At 52.3% G+C, this 21,343-nt stretch overlaps 1 long non-coding RNA gene across 10 annotated transcripts in view; it reads left to right on the top strand.

Annotated features, from left to right (window-relative positions):
* The window catches only part of LOC113953990, a 104,579-nt gene that overhangs the window by 17,333 nt on the left and 65,903 nt on the right, over positions 1-21,343 (top strand). For all 10 annotated transcript variants that reach the window (XR_003530064.1, XR_003530075.1, XR_003530072.1 and 7 more), the window contains exons 3-4: positions 435-552; positions 8,365-8,628. This is a non-coding gene — a long non-coding RNA (uncharacterized LOC113953990). The remainder of the gene's footprint in view (positions 1-434; positions 553-8,364; positions 8,629-21,343) is intronic.

The raw sequence follows: 21,343 nt of genomic DNA on the forward strand, positions 1-21,343 counted from the left end.
CCACAGCTCCTCTGTGGTGTCAGACATGGCCTCCATAGCTCTACAAATGAGCACAGGCCCCACTAAAAAGAGCAGCAGTTCGTGGGATCTCTCTCTGATTCCCAGGAAAACGTTTCTTTAAGCAATGTCCCGCAGCACTCCGGGGCTGAGTAAGCCTGTTGTGCAGGAGACGTGGGCACTGCTTGTCCCACATGTCTCTAGTAGGAGCTTCACTGTGCCAGTGTGTTGTGTGGGAGGCTCTTCCAGGGCTGTAACTGTAACTGCTTGTGAAGAGCACATAGGATGTATATTTTGGTGGTGTGAATTCCCCTAATCAGGCTCTGCACACACAGGGCTGGATTTGGAAGCAGTGCACGGACGCACTAAACAGAGACCGTGAGGAAAACCAAAATACGAGAGCACTGCCACTCTGAATGATTTGTTTTATTTCACAGTGAGAGAAAGCAGCAGAGCTGGGAACAGCAGACAGGTGTCCTGAGTCATCTCCAGGCAGACACACCAATACAGCAGCAGCACACAGGTGATGGAGATCTCAGTTGAAGATGCAGCCAGGTAAAACCCCAGCAGTTGTTTACCAGCCAGGTAAAACCCCAGCAGAGTGAGGGGGTGTTCTCACAGCACCCCTCCTCTCTGGCTGAGCTGTCAACGTTGTGTCTACACAGCCTTTGGAGATTTTGAAATTAAAAAAACACCCAAATCCAAATAATTCAACCAGTGGAGTTAATGTGCTCTGTAACTCCTGCTGTGAGTGCATACAAGCAGGCTTTGTATCAGGGGTTTCTCTGGAAGTTTCCCTCATCCTGTGTGCCTGATCCATTGCTCCTGAGGAGCAGGTGGTGATGAATAACCCACCTCTCAGCTGTTCCCTGGGGAAGTGTTTAGCCAGCAGTCCTTACTGTGCTTATGGAGTCTGTTATGATTCACCTTGGAGGAGCTGCCTGAGGAGGTACAGCCTTGTCAGCTTCTTGGGAGGCTTCCAAGGACCATTCCCTGTTCCCAAATGGCTCTTGGGGTGCTGGGAGGTACGAGGAGCCACAGGCAGTGTAAAGGAAGGTTCAGGGTGAATGTGTACTCCCCAAGTAAATCTAGATATGCTTCCTTGGATGTGATAGCAAGCCTGAGGGGACTCAGTGTCTTCAGTAAGAGTGGGGTGCATGGCCCCTTTCTGAATCTGGGCTTTCCAGATTTGCCATTCCAGTCCCACACGGGGGTGGAGATGTTTCCTTGGGTGTCTCCAGGACCACCTGTGGCAACCAGGCGACCCTGGCTGCAGCCCACCCATGGGTACCACAGGCTGGCAATGAGGTGTGTCCCTGCTGATGATCCCTGAGAGACCCTCCCCCTGGCCCAGATCAGCACTGTGACAAGCAGCCACACTGATTTGGTGACTCCAGGGACCCTCCAGCTGCAAGGCAGCCCTAGCCCCTATTCCCATACTGTAAAGCAGCACTGGGAGCTTTGGGAAGTGTTCTACTGTTTGGATTTCACCCATTTATTTTGTTAGGTTGAAGCACAGCAGAGATAACTGGGGAAGGGGGAGGGCTGTGGTGCTGCCCCCAGCCTGTGTCTGTAGGACCCTTTTAAGTCTTGTTTATTGATTTACTTTGGAACTACATCCTTGGCTCAAATGAATGCAATCAGAGGTGGCAGAACTCCAGAGCAGAAGAGTTTATAACATATTTTCTAGGAATTGCTTGTCATATCTGAAGGGAAAATGGAAGGGTAACATAAACACACACAAAGCCTGGGGATAATGGCTATTACTGTGTGGAGACAGTGGTCTCAGAGCCCAGAGTGATCTGATGAAGTCTTGTAATGGGAATTTGGACTAAGCTGTGCTTTGCACACTGGATTTCCTTTTAATTGGGCTGCATATAAAAACCTCTGAATTTCTGGAACGGGTAAGCAGCACCCTGCAGGGGCCAGGCCACCCTGGCCTGGCTAACTCTGCATTTCACAGAGCCTGGCCTTGGGGTAACCTCTGCTGCTCACCCCTGGGCCCAGCTCACTGAACTTTGCCTCTGGGGCATGTGCCAGACAGAGATGTTGAGGCTGCTCAGCCCGTCTCAGCACCACAGCAGGGCTGTACAATATCCTGCTGCCAACAGGCTGCAACTTTAACCTTTAAACCCCAAAGCAGTTTGCCTTTGTTGTGCACTCACAAACAGAAACAGAACAACCTTTACACCACTTACTTTTAGGGTTAAGTGCCTCACCTGCTCTTCTCCACTGACTTGGCCAGGCATTTCCAGGTTGTAAGACATCTGGCTTGTTATTAGCCTCAGATTAGGCAGCAGCAAAGTTGCTTAAAGCTGGTTCAAGCACCAGAATGAGTCCCTTTAATTGCAGCCCCTTTGTTTTGTACTCATTGTTCCACTGGTCCATTCCCAGCCCCCCTTCCCCCCACTCTGCCTGGGGCTTGCTAAGAGCCTCTCTGCCTAGAAATGGATCCTCTTTTTTTCAGGCTCTCTTTGCTGTCTCCAGCTCTCAGGGTGACTGCCTAACACCTGCACCCCCCCCATCCCTCTGTAGATTGCCTGAATCCCTCCCTGACAAATGAGGGGCCTTTGCCAGTGACAAGGTAACGGGCCGTTCCCTGCGTGCTGCCTTCTGCTTCCCAGCCAGCTCCAGGTAATGGGGGAGCTCAGGCTGTGGCGTTTGGCCAGCTGGCTCTGGAACCTGGGGTCAGCTGGGGCTTTCAGGATGCCACTGCTCCTGCCCCTGCAGTCACAAACACGAGCTCTGGCTCTTCCAGCGCCTGGGAAGCAGCTGAGTAACGCTGGGTAGGCTCAGCCTCCCACACAAGTCCCTGCCAGCTACAGCTGTGGGGTTGTCTTTTCCAGTCTATGGCTACCAACAAGGTGTTTTGCTCTCTCTCTGGGTTTGGCAGTGACAAGTCTACTTGCTGGTGGGGGTGTGTTATTCCCCTCTGCTCACCGAGCAGGACAGGGTTGCCCCTGCCTTGATGGGGCTGTGCCTGTCCTGCTTGACAATCCTTAAGTACTGTCAGCTGCTTCACTGCTCCATCCTTGGCCATTTGCCCAGCCCTCCTCTTTTCCTCCTCTGCATTCCCTCTCTGGGTGACCTTATTTACAAATTTTGCATATTTAATCTCCTGCTGATGACTCACAGAGCAATCGCTTTCCTCCTAGCCCGTCCTGCACTGTCCAAATTAATTCACAGACTGCTTTCTGACAGCCCTTCGTGGACACCCACCTACTGCCTTCAGCTCAGGAGTTTTAAATCTCCTTGTGCTTGCTCTTCCCTGCTCCTTTCTTGATGTCTCTCTCTCACCATCCACTCACCCCCTCTGTCCTCTTTGACTTGACCTGTCTCTAAATACCCATATCTGGGCTCTGCTGAAAACTAGATGGTTCTGTGCAAAGGTTATCTCTAAAATCCAGCTCCTCCTCCCTGTGTTCCCAGATGAAATCCCTTTGGGGTGCCCAGGTTTTTGGAGCAATCAGATTTCTGCCACACTTATCAGTCCTGTGCAGAGCACCTCACACCTTATCATCGGGATTTTCCTGGAGCCTCTGGCAGTGCAGTGTTAGAGGGTCGTGCAGAGCCTGTCTCACCAATCCTGTCACCATCTCCCTCACAGGAGCCCTGGAGTGCCTGTGCCTTCTGCAGACGGCCTGTTCTCCTGGCCCTGCTCCATCCAACCAGCAGCTACATTTTCCACTGCAGAGATACCAAGTTGTCCTGCCAGCCGTGCCAGTTCCAATGTGCCACCCTGTTTCTATCCCAGGTTACTCCCTCTGCAGCGGAGGAGCAACCTGGAAACACTAACAAAGCCTTTTCTCCTTCTTCCAGATCCCTCCTAAAAACTAGTGGGCTACACTGCCTGCCCAGAGCAGCTGCTCCCTAGTGTCTGCCTTCATGCCTGTCTGTGCTCCTTCACCTGCACAGAGCACTGTACAGTCCCTTTGTGTCCCCTGAGCATGTCCTTGGGATGTGCACACCCTTCCCAGCTGGGCTGTCCCTCTGTGCTATCCCTGCAGCTTGCTCAGCAAGAGGACACCCTCTTACAGCCCATAACGAGGGAGGAAAGTGTAATCATTGAAAGCTTAAATGATTAAATCTGGTCATTTTGGTTTCTGGGAGCAGCAAACACGAGATTGGTTTCAGGGCTTGCAAATCTGCCAATTCCCAAGCACATTGTTGTGTTGCCTCTGTCAAACACAGCAACTCTGGCTCTCCTCCCACAGATTATCCGGGCATGCAAATGACCTCAGACAGACACACTGTCATTTTCTCATGCTGTGATTTTACTTACACCCCCCTGTGGTACATGACAATAAAATTACCCCTCTCGTTCCTTTCCCACAGACAATCCTGCAGCATGCCAGTCAGTGTCACGTGAGCAGCCCTCCATCCATTCCTCCTGGGACCTGGGGGGTGAATTGGGAAGGATCTGTTGTGCTGTCAGTCACCTCTGTTTGCCTTTAGGAGAGGGATTCTGGGTTCCATGCTGTTTCCTCTTGTGCCTGCACGACTCTTTGATCACAATTTGACTCTCAGGCCTTCAGAATCACAGCTGCCCTGTAAGGTTTGCCTGTAATCCTGGTGACATGTTGTTTCCTGGCAAGCTCTGGACTCTACTTGCTCCCAACTCTTGATTAACTTGTGATATTTTCTGATGGCCTCCATGATTCTGCTGTTGCCACAGACTTCCTGTTTCTCACCTGAATTTAAGTGCTGTTTGGGTCTGAAATGCCTCTCACCTTCTCTGCCACTGTCATCTGACCTTCCACATTTTTGCTTTAAGATTTCAATATTGAGTCCATGTCTCTCTCTCATTTTTGTCCCCACAACATACAACCAGACCTGCACCAGTAATTTGTGTGGAGAGCCTGGACCAGCCTGCAGCACTCACCAGCACTTGGCAACAAGGTCCCTGTCTGGAAAACACAGGCAACAGAGCTCTGATGTGCCAGCAAGGTCCCTGTACTTTCTCATCTTGCTCCCCAAAAGACATCAGACACACACTCAAGTGTACACTCTGGGGCTGAGTGTGAGTTGCTCAAGCCAGGATCAGAAATGCTTCCAGGCAGGAAGGTTTGTAATAAAATGTTTCTCCTCTTCCCACTTATTAGACAGGGTGTGCTTCCAGGAGCAGGATGTCCGGGTTGGCTGCCAGCTGCAAGCCAATGGCCACGTTGTACTTCCCAGGCTGGACCCTAATGGGGGAACAACCCCATGCCAGTGGGGTGTGGAACTGCTCCAGGAATCCTTGTCGTGCAAGTGATGGGAATGGGGAATGGTTATGGACAGCTGTTCCTGAGCATTTCAGTGTGTTTGGTGGGTGTGTCAGTTCAGCCCTGAGGAGGGGCTTTTGGGGAAAAAAAAACCAAAAAAACAGTAGGACAATGCAGTGAGATTTCCAGCCCTTGGGCAGTGTTGACTTCTATAGTCACAGAGAGCTTTCAGTGGGTTCCAATCATAAAGTCATACAATGGATTGGGTGGGAAGGGACCTGAAAGCTCATCCTGTTTCACCCCCTGCCATGGGCAGGGACACCTTCCACTAGCCCAGGTTGCTCCAAGCCCTGTCCAGTCTGGCCTTCAACACTCCCAGGGATGGGGCAGCCACAGCTTCTCTGGGCAACCTGTGCCAGGGCCTCACCACCCTCACAGCCAACAATTCCTTCCCAATATCTATCCCTGCCCTCTGGCAGTGGGAAGCCATTCCCCCTTCTCCTGTCCCTCCAGGCCCTTGTCCCAAGTCCCTCTCCAGCTCTCTGGAGCCCCTTTAGCCTCTGAAAGGGGCTCTAAGGTCTCCCTGGAGCCTTCTCTTCTCCAGGTGAACACCCTCAGCTCTCCCATCCTGGCTCCAGCCCTCAGAGCATCTCTGTGGCCTCCTCTGGACTCGCTCCAGCAGCTCCACATCCTTCTACTGTTGGACTCTGCTGGAGGCAGCTCTGCAGGGGGGGTCTCACCTGAGAGGGGCAGAATCCCCTCCCTTGACTTGCTGATGCAAAAAATGCCCTGTGCAGAGGCCACATCTAGATCAGGAAACTTTTTAGAGGTCTGAAAAGTCTGAGCATCCAAGGATACCCTCTGGAAAGAGGAAAGACAGATTGTCCACAGCACAGAGGAGTGTCCAGCAGTGGGAAAAGCTCCCAGAACAGGACACAGCTCCCTCCTTGCACTGCCTGCCCCAGAGAAGGGATTGTGCAGGTGTGTCTTCCACCTGGGTGTGCAGAGCCCGTGTGAATGCTCAGAGTTCCACTCCCTTCCTGCCCCTCCTGCTCTCTGGCAGCGAGGGAGAAGCACTGAGGGGGGAGTGCACCAAGCTTGCCCTGAAAGCAGGGACTGAATCAGCCTGCAGAGAGAAATGACTTCCATTTTTCTGTACTAGTTTTTATGTTTGATAATATCAGACTGACCTCCTGGTCAGACGTTCCAGGAAATTTAATGACCGACTGTGAGGAGGGACCTTGGCTTCACCTTCCAGGCTTGCAGGAGCTGCCAGACTCATCCCTGGCACATGCAGCAGCACTGATATTACCTGGGAAAGTTTTCCTAGATGCTTCTCCTCCTGCCTGAATTCTGGGTAAACAGGCTTCACAAATCCCTGTTTGTACAGGCAGAAAACATCATTACTCCATTAAATTATAAACCCAAACTTAAAAATTCATTAGGGCAGGTATTAATTTAAGCAGGTTTTGCTGAAGTAAATATTTTCTGTTTTGGAGTCTAATCTATCCACTTAATAATCTAAAGCAAATTTTTTTTTTTATTTTTGGCTTGCAAGAAAAAAAATATTAATGTCTGTGCCATTAGGAGCTGCCGCTGGCTTAAGAGGAATTTTACTCCCATTTTATGGTTTGGTTCAAAGAAAATTTATTCTTGCAATAGATTTAATGATTCTTAGCTAACATTGTCTTCCCTGCTGCAGTTGGACTGTAATAAAAAAACCTTTGGCTTTTGTTAGACTTGCACATTCTTGGCTGCCAATAATGATTAATCTTGCCCCCTACAAGATCATCTTATTACTTGGGTTTGACTTGGGAGCTGCCGTTCCCTCCGGAGCTTGCTAAGGGCTTTCTCCCAGAGCAGCTCTGGAGCAGCGCAGGTGTGACCTGCTGAGCCTCCCTTGCCCGTCTGTCTCTGCCCCTTAATTGCTGATCTGTGGCACTCCTCTGCACAGCAGTGCTGTTTTGGGGATGACAGAGAATTAATTACAAGAATTCCAGAATACTTCCGTGCGTGGAAGGGCCCCGGGAGTCCCAGGGGGGAGGATTGTCCAGACAGACCCCTCGGTGAGGAGATGTGGGGGGTGAGAGCAGCTCTAACCCCTTCCTGACCTTGGGCAAGCACAGGGGGCACTGACCCTCACCCAAAACCAGCCACTGCCACCTCTCAGCTCTGCTGAGAAGCCCTTTCCCACAGCTCCCTGGGCACAGAGCAGGGATGCCCCTGGAAGGTGGGGGGGGGGGCTGGGGATGTAGGGCTGCTCTGGGTACATCTGTGACTGTTCCAGCAGATGACTTTGGGACATTGCCAAACACATGGGACTGGAGCTGCACACTGGGACAGTGTGTGGGTTAATTCCTGGCCATTTGGGCTGTGTTTTAATGATTCATAGTAATCAACCCCCTGAGAATGGGGAGGGAGGAGATGCTCAGCTGACTCGGAGAGCCCTGTGCCCTTAGCAGGACACACGGGCTGACCAGTTTGTCACAGGAGTGAGGGAATTTATGGTACATGACTTTGCTGAGCTCTCCCTCTGCCTTTGCCCGTGGGATCTTTGGGCAATCTGCTCACACTGGAGGTGTTGCACGGAGGAATCTCTTCCCCCTGCCTGTGCTCTGAAGGGTGGCTGGTTGTGAAGTGATCCACAGTACCAAGAATTAAAATTGAAGTGGGAAATGCTGCTCATCCACCAAAAAATCCTAGCACCTATTCCAAACTCAGTGCACAAACCCAGTGGGTTTCTCAAGGCTGAGGGAGCACTGGGGTATCCCTGAGGGTTGATACTTCTCTGCAAGGACTGGGGCCTGAAGGTCCCTGTCACTGGGCCTGAGCCATGTGGGGTCAAGCAAAAATATCCTCAGTTCAGCCAAGGAATCCCACCCAGCACTCGTGGGATTACAGCTTCAGTCCTTCTGACTTATTTTAAAACTAAATGGCTCAAGTTTTCATTCTGGAGAGTCTCTCACTCAGAAATTTAGCTGGCTGACATGTTTGTAACTGCACGAAAGCTGCTGAAAGCAAAACCCCAATTTTCTTTGGGATTGGCTCTGAAAAATGTGCTTAGATTTGATTTTTTTACTTCAGCAAAGGAACCTGATGATCTTTTGTTACGGCTTGTCCTGACAAATTTTGGGGTTTTTTTCCCCTGTTTTATTTCTTTTAGCTCAATCTGTGAGAGGTCCTGCACATGCCTCTGACATTCCTGCTGGTTGGGATGTTTGCCTCTGCTGGGAGACCCCTCCATCCTCTTCCTGGTCAGGAAAGGGACACAGCTGGGCCCTGGAAGACCAACTGGGTGGAGAGTAAAGGCAGGACTGGTGCTGAGAGTGGAGTTCTTCTATGTTTGGGAGAAAATGTGGATGAACATCCCTTGCCTCTTGCTGATGGAGCTCTGTGGTGTCCCTGCTTGCCCTTGGACACCAGATGGGTGAGTTTAACCACTTTCATTTTTTTTTAGAATCTTTCTACCTGTATTCATAGAATCATGGGATGGTTTGGATAGGGAGGGACCATAAAGCTCATCCACTTCCATCCCCTGCCACAGGCAGGGACACCTTGCACTATCCCAGGTTGCTCCAAGCTGGTCCAACCTGGCCTTGGACACTTCCAGGGATGGGGCAGCCACAGCTTCTCTGGGCAACTGAGTTTACCCACTTTCTTTTTTTGTTTTTTTAATCATTGTACCTGTGTTCCTTTCCAACCACCAGGTCAGGGCTGCCATACCATGTACAGGGAGGATGTTTTCCCTGTCCTTGCTGTTCCAGCTGGCTGCCCATCCCCACATACCCCCCTTTGTGCTATTTCTGGGCTCAGAGCACTTATCACCTTCCTGGAGTGGAAGCCTTGTTTTCTCATGTCCTGCTCAGCTATTCAAGTTAACAGAATGAACCTTCCAGTGTGAAGGGGACCGATCCAGGGTGGCTTTTGGGTTTAACCCTTCCATGCCTTCCCCCCAAGGCAGCTCCACAGCTCGGGCAGTCATGCTCTGTCTCCAGCCCACGTGGTCCTGGTCAGCTGGGTCACGGGTGTTCCAGCACTGCCCTGTGCACAGGCACTTCAAAGAGCTTTCCATGGACAGGAAACAGGGCAGATTAAAGGCACACTGAGGCTTTTATTTTATGCCAGCACTTCGAAATGTTCTTGCTGGCCTTTCTGAGGCCCCATTTTTAGCCATGTCTATAATGCAGCAGCGGCCTCTGGCACCACACACCGCGGCTCCGAGGCATGAGAGTCACAAGGCACTTCACATGTGTCTGAGAGCCAAGGGGCTCCAGGGAGGGTCAGGGCTGGCTCCTCCAGGACTGCTTCCTCTGCCAGCAGCCTCACCACCCCAGGCACTGCTCAGCAGCCCGAGGTTGGCTGTCCCTTGCCACCTTGCACCCCAAGGACATGCCATGTCCCTCGGAGTGTGCTCTGGGAGGCAGTGCTGAGGCAGCGCTGAGGCAGCCAGAGGTCCTGGCAGGCTGGGGGAGTGGGTACTACTGGGATTTTGCTGCCTCTTCTTTCCTTTCATGCATTTGCACCCTTTCCAGACATGCATCAGCTCCACTCCATCCCACAGGAGTGCAGCAAACAGGAGAGGAGTTCTTCCCACTGGGAAGAACACGGTCCAGCTGCTGTTCCTCCATGGTTTCTCCCCAGCAATGTAAACAGTTTACAGGGGACTTTGTAAACAGCAGATTTGTTTAGGATATTGTCTGCATTCCCTCCTCTGTGTTTCCTTGTTCAGCAGCACAGGGAACGCTGACCTGCCAGCTGCAGGGCTGGGGCTTGCCTTGTCAGAGGGGACAATGGTGACAACCCAGAGGAAGGAGTCGTGTACACTCCTGCACTCCCTGTGAGCCTGGTGGAGTTGAGGAATCATCCAGAAACACCATGGCTGCATGGAAATGCTTCTGCATCCAGCAGAGAGGGAAGCTGGCATGGGGTGGCATTGCAGGACGTGGTTGTGTGAGAGAGCAGAGTGTATGTGAGCAGAAAGCCCCAGGGCACTGGGAGAGATGAGAACCCTTCAGAGGTGGGAGCTTCATCCCAGAAAAGCACTGTCTGTTTGAAAAGTCTCAGAAAGTCACTGACTCCCTGTGGAAGCTGATTGTCCACCCAGGGAAAGGAGGCTGTTAAGCCAACTCATCCCATGGGATTAACACCTGAGGATGTCTGTGCTCCCTTCAGAGCTTCTCATGCAGGGATCCAGCCAGTGTTCCTCAGCACTGGCTCACAGAGGTGAGCTTCCCTCTAACCCCTTCAGCTTTGGAAAGGAGCAGAGAGAGGAGAGGGTGGTTTCCACCTGAGCTGCTGCACCTCCCCAGCAGCTCTGTCAAACTGAGCTGCACTTACCTCCCAGGAATCCCTGGCACCTCAGTGCACACCCTGCACACAGGAACAGTGGGTGAGGGGGCTGGAAATGGAGGTTGGCATGCCAAAAAGAGGGTCAGAGGTGGGGGAGCAGCAAACAGAAAGGTTTAGAAGCAGTCAGGGGATGTTCCTCAAGCCCCCAGATGTTCAGTGCAGCTGTGGGTGAGTTCAGCCTTCCCTCTGCCAGTGAAACAACAGACCTTATAGAGGAGGGAGCAAAGCCCAAATGTTTCATACATTTATTCTCTTTTTTTTTCTAATTTTCTCTTGTACTTAAGCCTGAGCAGTTTAACTCTGTGACAGGCCCTTGAGCCAATGCCTCTGTGCTCGGGCATTCCTCATGGACAGGAGGGATGTTGCAGGCCAGACTGTCAGGAACTGACAGCAGATTGTTTGGCTGTTTGTTTGCCCCCGTTCCCTGCCAACCACAAGTTTGAGGCTTGAATTTAAACATCCTGGATAGAAAGGAGAAGATCTCCAAACGACAGCTCCGCTGTGTTGCCAGGGAGGTCTTGGATCCAGGAGACACAAACAGCTCCACAAAGCCAAACATGGGGACAAGCAACCTGACCCCTTTTTCCACAGCATTGGCTTCCCAAGAATGTGGCTGCTGGGTGCAGTTCAGAGATGGCCTCCACCTCCTTTGTCAGTGTGACCCTGTGAGGGGCTGGTGACCCACTCTGGCCGTGTCCATGTGGTCACCATTATTAAGAAGAAAAAGACAGCAAGTTCTTCCTGCTTCCCTCTTCCTACTTCCCTCAGAGCCATGGATGTATGGCAGGGACCCAGTCTGGCCCGGGGAACACTTGGGAGGGCTGAGTTCTGGATGCCTCTGGATGCTTTAAATACCACATAAACCCCTGTTTGCCTTTGGGGGCTGTGGGTAGTTGAGCACTGTCCAGTAGAATCCTGTTGATTTTCTGGTGAGTTTTAACTGTAAATATTTGAACAAAAAATTATCTTGTGTTAACCTTAGAGAAATTTAATCTCTCTGTACATAGGGAAGTCTGGCTTGAGTCACAAGTGGAAATGAGAGTGGTAGTTTCAGATGATTCCCCAGTGGATGTTTATCCATGTTGGCACAGGATGCCCAACAGGAATGGCAGCTTGTTCATCAGGAAGGGCTGAAAGGACACCTGGAATGGCAGACCAGGGTGGGGGTGTGTTGGCTGGTCCTGAACAGGAAAGCAGGAGGGCTCCAGGTCATGTTGGATGACCGAGGTGGCAGGTGGAAGGCACAGGGCTGTCAGGAGAGCTGCTAGTTCCCAAATCTTCCTGTTTCATTGCAGAGTCTGCAGTTTGCTTGTAGCTTGGGACCAGTGTTGTTATAAACCCCAAGGTTTAAGCAGATTTTCAGCTCTGCTTTAGGTAACATCCCCCTCTGCCCAGCTCAGCTCACTGACCTGCATTATTCCCTCTTGGGAGGATGATGGATGTTACAGGAAGGGCTCAGTTCACTCCTTCCTTCTCTTGGACTCTCACCTTTGTCATGGTGAAGAGGAGGGAGGAAGCTGCCTGGGAACCTCTGCTTTCCCTCCACCTCCTGTCTGCCTAATTCCTCCCTGGAACTCTGCTACAGCCTGGGATAGGGATGCTGGGATGCCAGGCTCCCAGAGGGCAGAGCTGAGTCCAAGGGAAGGAGTGCACATTAACCAAGGAGAGGCTGAGCAGATGCGTGTGTGTGGAGGAGACAGCAGCAGTACCAAGGCAGAACTGGGAAAAGTGGGAAGAACTGTCTGTCTATGGGGAGCTGATGGGCATGAGGAGAGAGCTCCCACCACCCCCGGACCACCCCGGGCTCAGAGCAGGTCAGGACCAGGGCACTGGCAGAGTCTCTTGCATCCTTCAAGCACTGATGTCCCAACTGAGGAGGAGCTGACAGCTGCCCCCTGCAGCCCTCAGGTGCCTTGAAATCTTGCCTTCCTTTTCTATCAGTTAGATCCTTTGAGTGGAAAATCGGGAAGCTTCTCCCCAGATTCACCCTGCTCGAGGCACCCAGGCAGGCGGGTCTGTTCCTTTCGTGCCCAGTCCAAAGGGAGCGCGCAGGACGTGGTTGGGCTGAGCTGTGCCTGGGATCCCATCAGAGAGGGAGCTATTCCTGCACGGTCCAGCTCAGCTCCACTCCCTGTTTCAGGCCTTGGCCTGGTGTGGCTGCTCCGTGTGAGGCACTGGGAGCTGTGTGTGCAGGCGCTGGCGTCGGAGCTCCAGCAGGCTCTCCCAATTCCCATTTAGGTTTGACCTTTTGCTGGATATTAAAGCCTTGCTGTGGCTCAGTGAGATGAACACTGCAGCAAACACAATTCTTCAAGATGAAATATCTCTCCAGTGGGTAATTCCAGCCTCATTTGAGGGTTGTTGTATTTTTTTTTTCCTTTCGCGCTGAATCATTTATTCCTGGTGTCAGGAAGGTGCAGAATGACTTTCCCCACTGGCTTTCAGAGCTTCATTGATTCTTCAACTCCCACTCCTGCAAATCTGCTGGAACAGCAGCCCTTTGCCTCTCCAATTTTCCCAGGAGGGGAGTGGGGAAAGGGAGGGTCTCAGGACTGGGGGAGCTCTTCAGGGAACCCATTCACAGTCTGGGGGAGATGCCATCATATTTTAAGCTCTGTGTTCCAGGGACAGCGTTCTTTATTTATAGGTTTTTTTGCCTTAAAAGCTTTCTCAGCACTCAGCTGTCTGTGTGGGGAGGGGGGAGCAGGACACATTTCCCTGAGATTGTACAGAGCACCATGGACCTTTGGCCCTTCCTTCTTTGTGGTTCACTGCTGCAGCTGAACCCCTCTGCTCATGATAAGTATGGATCCAATCCCTTAGTCTGATCCCAAAATATGTGTAGAACACAAATCCAATCACTGCCTGGCTGCCAGGCAGCAGTGACTGAAGCCAGGCCTCCTCCTGTCATCATCAATCCCTTTGCAGTCCCGGATCTGAGTTCACACCTCATGTTCTCCAGTGCAGCTCCTAGGAGACAGGGAAGGGCTCTTCTGCCTGTGATGGGGGGAGATGGGAGGAGAAGAGGCAGTGAGACCTGGAAAAAACAGGGTCCCAGAGCCTTGTGAGAGCTCAGGAACAGAACCCCAGAGTGCCATCACATCCCTCTGGGATCCCTTGAGCAGCAGGAGCCCCTGCTGCTGGACACTCTGGTGTGGAGGTGAGGGAGCCAAGTGGGTGTGAAGTGCAGGGCCCTGCTTGACCCCTCTCCAGGAGAGGAGCAAACAGAGCAGGGCTGCTGCCACCTGGATCAGTTCAGCAGGGCTGAATGGATCCTTGTGTCCAGCAGAGCCTGTCACCAGGCACTTGCTGCCGAGCTCCAGAGCTTTGATTTAAGGAGTCTGCAGCCGTCTGACCCAGCCCACTGAGCTTACACCATCCCCCTGCCAAGTAGCCCTAAATGTTTCTATTTGTTCTGCACTTGGCCTGGTTTCTCCTGTTTATTATCCTAAACGTGCCCAGGACGTGACCCTGCTCCCCCTCCCCAGCACTCCCTCCAGTTCCATTTATTTTCTGCTGCTTCCCAGGAACCACTGTAACATAAGTACCATTCAAAGGACAGAAAAACGGAGGGAGGTGGATGTTCACAGAGGTGCTGTGCCCTCCTTGGGATCAGGCACTGGCACCAGTGTCAGTAGGACATGCAAAGGGATGCTGCCAGGGAGCTGGGGGCTGGAAAATGATGGAGGAAGCTCAGTGCTGGCAGACATTTAAGTCACTATTGCAGTGCTACACAGCAACAAAAAGGATCAATATTTATTAGTCGCAGAAAGCATAATTTTGCATGAAAACCATCGATCAGCATGTCAGCCCAGACAATGTCATTACATCTTTATGATTTGGTCAACATCCCTGTAGGAATAAGGACGCTGTTCCCCTGGACAGAGCCAGGGAGTGAAGGCAGAGTTCAGCACAGTGCTGAGGTTAGAGGGGGCAAAGCAGGGACAGCACTGTTCAGTGTCACAGGGTGGGCTCAGGGGCTCTGGTTCTCTGCCTCATCATTCTGTGCCATCAGTTTGTCACTGAGGTCTAAGGACCACCAGGAGAAATTCCCTATTTCAGAGTCAGGTCCTAATTTTTTAGTCCTTTTTCCCCAGTGAAATAAGCTGCCTGCCAGCTGGGTCAGGGTGGAAGCTCCCTCATAAGGTCATAGTGCACAATTATTTGCTTTAGGGGAGGTTGGTCCCATCCTTTAAGGCAACCCAGCACACGTGGTGAGGATGCCTGTCAGTGCCAGCTCTCCTCCAGGCCTTCTTGGGCCCACTGACTGACTCCAGCCCTGTCTGCCTGGTGGGCAGGGCTGTCTGGGGTCACCCTGCAGGCCCCAGTGAGGTCAGTGGCTCAGGCCATGTGGGGAGCCTGGGACCTGGCCAGCTGATGAGCCAAGAAGGGCAGGGAATGTGGGAAAGGGCTCTGGGCAGTGCCATGCAGACAGTGGGAGACAGCTGGGAATGGCAGTGGCATGGAGGAGGCAGAGGAGCCTTCAGTGGGGTGGAGAGGTGTTCGAGAGGATCTGATGGAAGTAGGAAGATGAGGGTGGTGGGATTTGTTGCAGTGTTACAGCTGGACACAAAAACAAAGAGAAGAGGCTTCTGGAGCTGCACTGTGTGGGTGGACAATTGCTGCTCAAACCTCTCCTTGCTGTGGGTCCAGCAGGTCAAATCCTGCCATTTCCATCCCTGTGCTGTCCCCAGCAGAGGCACAGGAGCACAAAGATGGCCCTGGAAGCAGCAGGTCCTGTGGTTTTGCAGAACATCTGAGTCAGGACTCTGGGGTCAGAATTCCCAGCAGTGCCATGGACTCCCTCAGGACAAGCCACAAGCCAACCACACACAGGGCAGCTGCAGAGCTCAGCTCCCACTTGGACACCAGAATAATCAGCTCAACAAAACCAGCCTGCTCCAGTCACAGGGGGCTGAACCCTGAAAAGGTCCTGGTGGGAGCAAGCAGTTCTTCCAGCCTCCAGCACCATACTGGATGGGAGCCAGGAAAACAGGCCCTTGGCTTGGTAAAAACCTCCTGACGAGTTCACAGCTGGTTGTGAGTCAGTCTGGGTGTTTGTAGATAAAAGGTATCACCGAGTCAAGATGAGTGGCTCTGCCTGGCTGTCTTGAGTGATGGATGAGCTGTTGTTCCACACCATCGGAAGGAACCTCCATGTGGATCCTGAAACACAGTTTTTAAGACAGCTGTTCCTGCCTAACCTGACAGGCAGCGAGAGAGGCTGCTGAAGAGGTGGCACAGTCAGGTTTAGGGGACACAGGTGCCTGCACAACCCACTCGTATCCCAGAGATTTGTGGATCTGGTATCCCTGGCATAGGAGGATGAGAGATCCCCCAAGGCAGGAGCTCAGCACTGCAGCCCATCAGGGTGCAGCATCAGGTTGCTCCCCAGAGAGTGTGGGGTGACTGTGCTGGTGTAGGAAATGAGTTTTCAGCCCCACTTTCTCTCTGCCAGTTGGAATGCCCGGAGCAGGCAGCTTTGCCACATGGAGTCACAGTGAGAGAACCATTAATTTTGTATTAGGACATAAAAACTGTTTGAGCTGAACAGACCAATAGTGCTTCCAGCCCAGCATCCTGTCTCCAGCAGAAGCCAAGCCGGATGCCTTAAAGGAAGGCATAAAAATCCCATAATGCCCATAATTGTGCAATACTTCCCTGTGAGGGGAGATTCCCCCCTGACCCCAGCTGGCAGGCAGCAGGAGAGTCAGGAGCTGCTCTGGTTGTCATTGGAGCTGGAGTCACTGCAGATGCTGTTCTTGTGCACATAAATGTCCAATCCTGTGGTGAAACTCTCCAATTCTGATTGTTATACTGCTTTTCTGATGTCCTGGTGAGGAGCTGATGGTGTTCAGGATAGGTCCTGGATGACCTGCCACAGGCTGCTCTTAGCAGAGCAAAGGGGAGCTTCATCCCTTCCCCACCCCAGCCAGTCCCTGCCCCTTTCTGAGCTCTGTAATTAATTTAAAAGTGTCCAAGGCCAGGTTGGACAGGGCTTGGATCAACCTGGTCTAGTGGAAGGTGTCCCTGCCCGTGGCAGGGAGTGAAACAAGATGGTCTTGAAGGTCCTTTCCCACCCAAACCCTTCTGGAATTCTGTGGTTAACTCTCCCTGTGGCCTTACCCCGCCGTGCTGGGGAGGAGCAGCGCTGACCATTCCCGTGGCTGGGCTGGGTTTTGGCTCAGGTGTTGCTCTGTACCAAAGGTGAGTCTCTTTGCCCACAGAATATCTGCAGGATATTCCTTAGGGTGGGAGTGTGGGGCTAACAGGAGACTGGTTGATCTATGGCCAGGTGTAACCTCCTCACAGCTACTTCAGGTGATGGAAGCACTTTCTTGTCTGTCAGTGCCCTGTCAATCCTCTTTTCCTTGGACATCCCACCAAACCTCTTGCTGGGAATGCCAGGGGAAGCCTGCTGGGATGCTGAGCAGGTGGTGAGTGACAGAGGACAGAGCTGTTGGAGACCAGGATGGTGACTCACTCTGATGTTTAGGAGGAAACTTGGCACAACTTCAACTCTAACAAGAATTTTTGATTAGATTTTTGCTAATTAAGTAAAAACTTAGATTTTCACTCATGGAAGAAGCCCTGCTCTCAAGTAGCCATCTTTAGGATGACATACCCACCCCAGAGACCACCTGAGCATCCCTGAGCATGGGAGAAGTTAAATCAAGGACTACCCAGGAAGGAGTGGCAGAGGTGTGTTTGCCTGCTGGCAAAACAGGAGAGGGGATGGATGCAGGAGAGCAGGGCTGGGCATGTAGAACTGGGAGGAGGTGGCACAGCCTGGGATAATTGGGCCATTAAATCTCACAAAGGCACCGACACTTGCACACTGTGCTCAGGGAAACAATCACTCTCCAGTAACAATCATATGGATCTGCAACCATTTTTCTGCTGATCCAGTGCTTAATCCTATTGTTCAGACTGCAGGTTAAATTGTCCTCAACCCACGTGCAGAGGCCAGGTTGGTTTGCAGAGATGTGCAGGAGGGAGTGCGGGGAAATTTTGGCTCAGAAATCCATTTGTAAATGTCTCTCAAATGTCTGCTTTTGTTCCCTGTGCCTCCTCTCTGCCAGCCCTTCCACCTCCAAAAATCCCCATGTGGGATGGAGCCATCCCAGTCCTCTGGTCAAGCCCCCTTTATTCTGCCCCACTTCTCCCAACTACAGAGAATGCCAGAACTGCCTGAGAAGGTCACAAAATTGGCTTCAAATCCTTTGAGTTTACAAATGTGGCTTTAACTCTATTTATTTATTGTAGGTCTGGGGAGGAGGGATTTTATCCTTGAGCCACGTTCTCAGAGTCTTCAGCTTTGAGAGCTGAGAATGCCATTTTTGCAGTAACAAAAGTGGAATTTGGCATGCAGGGCCCCAGGAGCTGGGGGCTGAAAAGCTTTGCAGTAAAGTTGGGTGTTTTGGGGCTCCCAGGACCAATCCCTGTCTGGACAATGTTGTTACAGATTCTTAGTTTATCAGCTGTAATCCATGGGGTGTATCAGACCCCGCTGGGTTGCTGTTTGGATGGTGCAGTGAGGTTTGGCCAAGGCTGCTCAGATCCCTTAGCTGGGTGTGTGGTGCTGGGTGGCCCAGCTCCTGTGTTTGGTGACAGGTCCTGTTCAGGGTGTGACCATTGCTGGGTGCTGGCAGGAATCTGGAGCTCAGGCACTCTGAATCTGGGATTAAAAGCAAAAACAATGAGAACTTCACCCATGTCTTCTGTTTTTCATCCAGCTCTTTCTCAGCTGGATGAGGACATGGAAGGGCAGTAAAACCCTTTCTCAATCCCACATCTGTCCAGGCAGGGGGTTGCATAATGCTGCAGATGTTCCAGCTGTGCTGCTCAAGTGCTGCTGTTGCTTCTGGCTTGGTTTACTCTGGGCTTTGGTAGGAAGATGACTTGCAGGCGTTGGCTGGCACAGTCACAGAGGTCCTGACAGCAGGACAGGAGTGTGACCTGGCAGGAAGGGGTTGGATTGGGACAGGAAGAGACAGACTGTGCCATGGGAGCTGTGGGACACTGTGCCCAGGGCTGGGGATGGTGCCTGGCTGGAGGCTCCTTGGTGCAAGGTGAGCTGAAAAGTTTGTGACTCTCAGTAACTCATTCCCTCCCTGGGGCCATCCAAGCTCCATTATGACTATCCAGAGATGCCTGGGGTATATTTGTTTTCCTCTTCTTTCCCTTTTATACCTCTTCCCTTATTGTGGGAGACTCCTGCAGCTTGGGGTTGTCCTTCTCTGCCTGGGCTGGACCAGAACTGCCTTGGTGAGGAGGTATTAATGGCAGGGGAGGGCAGGACCTGTGATAACTCAGCCTGGCAGCCCCAGCAGCACTGAGGTAATGGAATAGTCTTTGGAGACCCAAAGAGCTTCAGTCAGCACTTTTGTGTGAAAGGGGTCATGAAAGGAGGGAAGGGAAGTCATCGTACGTAGGTCTGAAAACTGGAGCAGGGGCTGGAAATTGAGACATAAGAAGAGAAGGGAGTTGAAGAAGCAGGTTCAGGTGATGCCATCCCTGTAGTCAGTGCTGGGGTTAGTAAATCTGAACTTCATCCTGCTCTTCCTACTGATGAAACTCCTGCTGGTGTCTGTGTGTGACAGTGTTAGAGTAGTGCCTTGGTAAAAAATGGGTGTTGGGAGAAGGGGAGCCCCAAACCTTGCTGTGACATGCACCCAGCCCTGCCAAGGAGCCCCTGAGGAGGGAGGGGTCTCTGGGCAGTGCAGATGGCACTGTCACTGCCTTGTGCCACCTCCCTGGCCTCAGAGCTCGTCCCTGCAGCTGCAGTGCCCCAGATCCCAGGATACAGGATTCTCCCTTCGGGAGGCAGACCTTGCTACCAGCAGTGTGGTTTCATTTTAACATTCATTTTAACAAAGAACTGAAGAAGGGAAATGCTTTTCCCCCTGCTGAGGATTTGTACACATCCCTCTCACCCAGCCTGTCCCACCACGTCACTGAGCCCCAGGCAGAGTTTTGAGGGCTGGTTTTGGCTCAGTTTTCTACAGCCTCAGATGCTGCCCTTGAGCAGGGAGTTGGGCTTTGGGTTCCCTGAGTGCAGACCTGGGACTGTGGCTGGAGCACAGCGTGGAGCAGGTTCTCTGGTGGCACAGTGTGACTGCAGAAACCTCTTTCTTTGTCCTCTCAGTGGTGGTGATGTCCCAGTGCCACCCTATTCCCTGCAGATGGTTTTCATCACCCTCCCATTAAGCTGAGCCACATCCTGGGACCCAGATTTGTGAACCAGATCAGCTGCTCCTGCTGCAACACACAGTGGGGTGTTGCAAAATGCTTATTTCCTCATGTCTGATCAGCCTGAAACTATTCCAGGACCTTTTAGAGTTAGGAAGCACCTTTGATTTTTGAGCAGGGCCGTTGCTTATCCCTGTTTCTGATATTTTTGTAACCCCTACACAGTGATGAGACAACTATGTCCAGTAGGGTCACCCCAGCACCTGTCCCCCACAAAGTTAGGACCTTGTCACCACTGTGCACATCTGGAGGTGCCTCCTGATGTCCACTGACCACTCTGAGGGGTGTTCCAGGGATCTCAGCTCTCTGCCTTACATCACCTGCAGCCCAGCCCTGGTTCCCAGCTGGAAGGGGTTTGGTGTGGGGCTGGCAGGGTGGAAGCCAGGACTGGCAGCTGGGCAAGGGAACCCCTTCAGGCATCACACTGTCCGTGGCCCCAGTCAAATATTTTCTGCCACTGATTCTGACGAGTCTTGTGGCATCCCCAAATGAGGCACAGGGGATTGCAGAGCAGTCAGCTTTCATTTAGAGCCTGACCTTGGCATCAGGCTGTTAGCATGGCAAGGAAGAGAGATGAGTTAGCTGGCAGACTGCCTGCGTGTGGCAAGGGGTCTTTAAAGCCTCAAAGGATGCATTAGTTTGATGTCAGAGGCTTTGTTTGTGGCATTCCCTGGAATAACCATCCTCCCTGTGTGTGTGCACGTGTCTTTCCTCCCTGTCTGCATCTCTGCTGCTCCCCCAGCCCGTGTCCGAGGAGCTCGGCTAGGCAGCATGGATAGCTCCAGTGAGACAGATGGAGATGGATCCAGGCCTCTGTGGGGACAGCTGTGTCCCTGACAGTCCCCTCTGGTCATGCACCTGTTAAAGAACTATACTTAGCATGGGAAAACTTTCCAGAAAAGAGAAAGCAGGGCAGAAGTGGAAAGGCAGAAGGGCTGGGAATTTGGCCTCATTCTCCTCAGCAGGTCCCGAAGCTCCAAAAATGCCTCTCAGTAACAGCATCCAAAAATGCCAATCAGGTGAGAAGCAGGCCGTGCAGCAAGGCCTGCTGGCACTGTTTGGAGACAGCCTGGGCGAGTGACAGCTCCATAACTCCTGGGTGGAATGCCAGGGAGCGCCGTGTGTTTGTCCTGACAGGCCCCAGCGGTCCAATCACTCGGAAACTGCCATATGGGAGCTGTGGTGGATCCTGAGGGAGGCACATGCCGGGGGGCCACAGGCTGAGGCAGTGCAGACTCCTGTGTCCATCACGTCTCCCCCAGTGCTGCTGCAGCCCCTCTCCCTGTTCCTGGCTCTCCCGCTGTGCTCCAGCCTGGCTGTCACACTCACCAGCCACCCGCCTGTCCGTCATCCCTGGGCACAGCCAACTGCCCATGGAGCTCGGGGGGATCCGTGGGGGGGAGACCCTCCTCCTTCTGGTGCTGTGCAGGGTTCTCTGGGAGGAGACAGGAGGCTCTTCAGCTTTTCTTTTGATAGATGAAGAACCCTGAGTTAGGTGCTTGTGCTCTGATGGCAAATAAATGTGCCCTGCCCCCCACTGC

Source organism: Corapipo altera, unplaced genomic scaffold (assembly GCF_003945725.1).
Source record: "Corapipo altera isolate COAL_440 unplaced genomic scaffold, ASM394572v1 308, whole genome shotgun sequence".
Lineage (NCBI taxonomy): Eukaryota > Metazoa > Chordata > Aves > Passeriformes > Pipridae > Corapipo > Corapipo altera.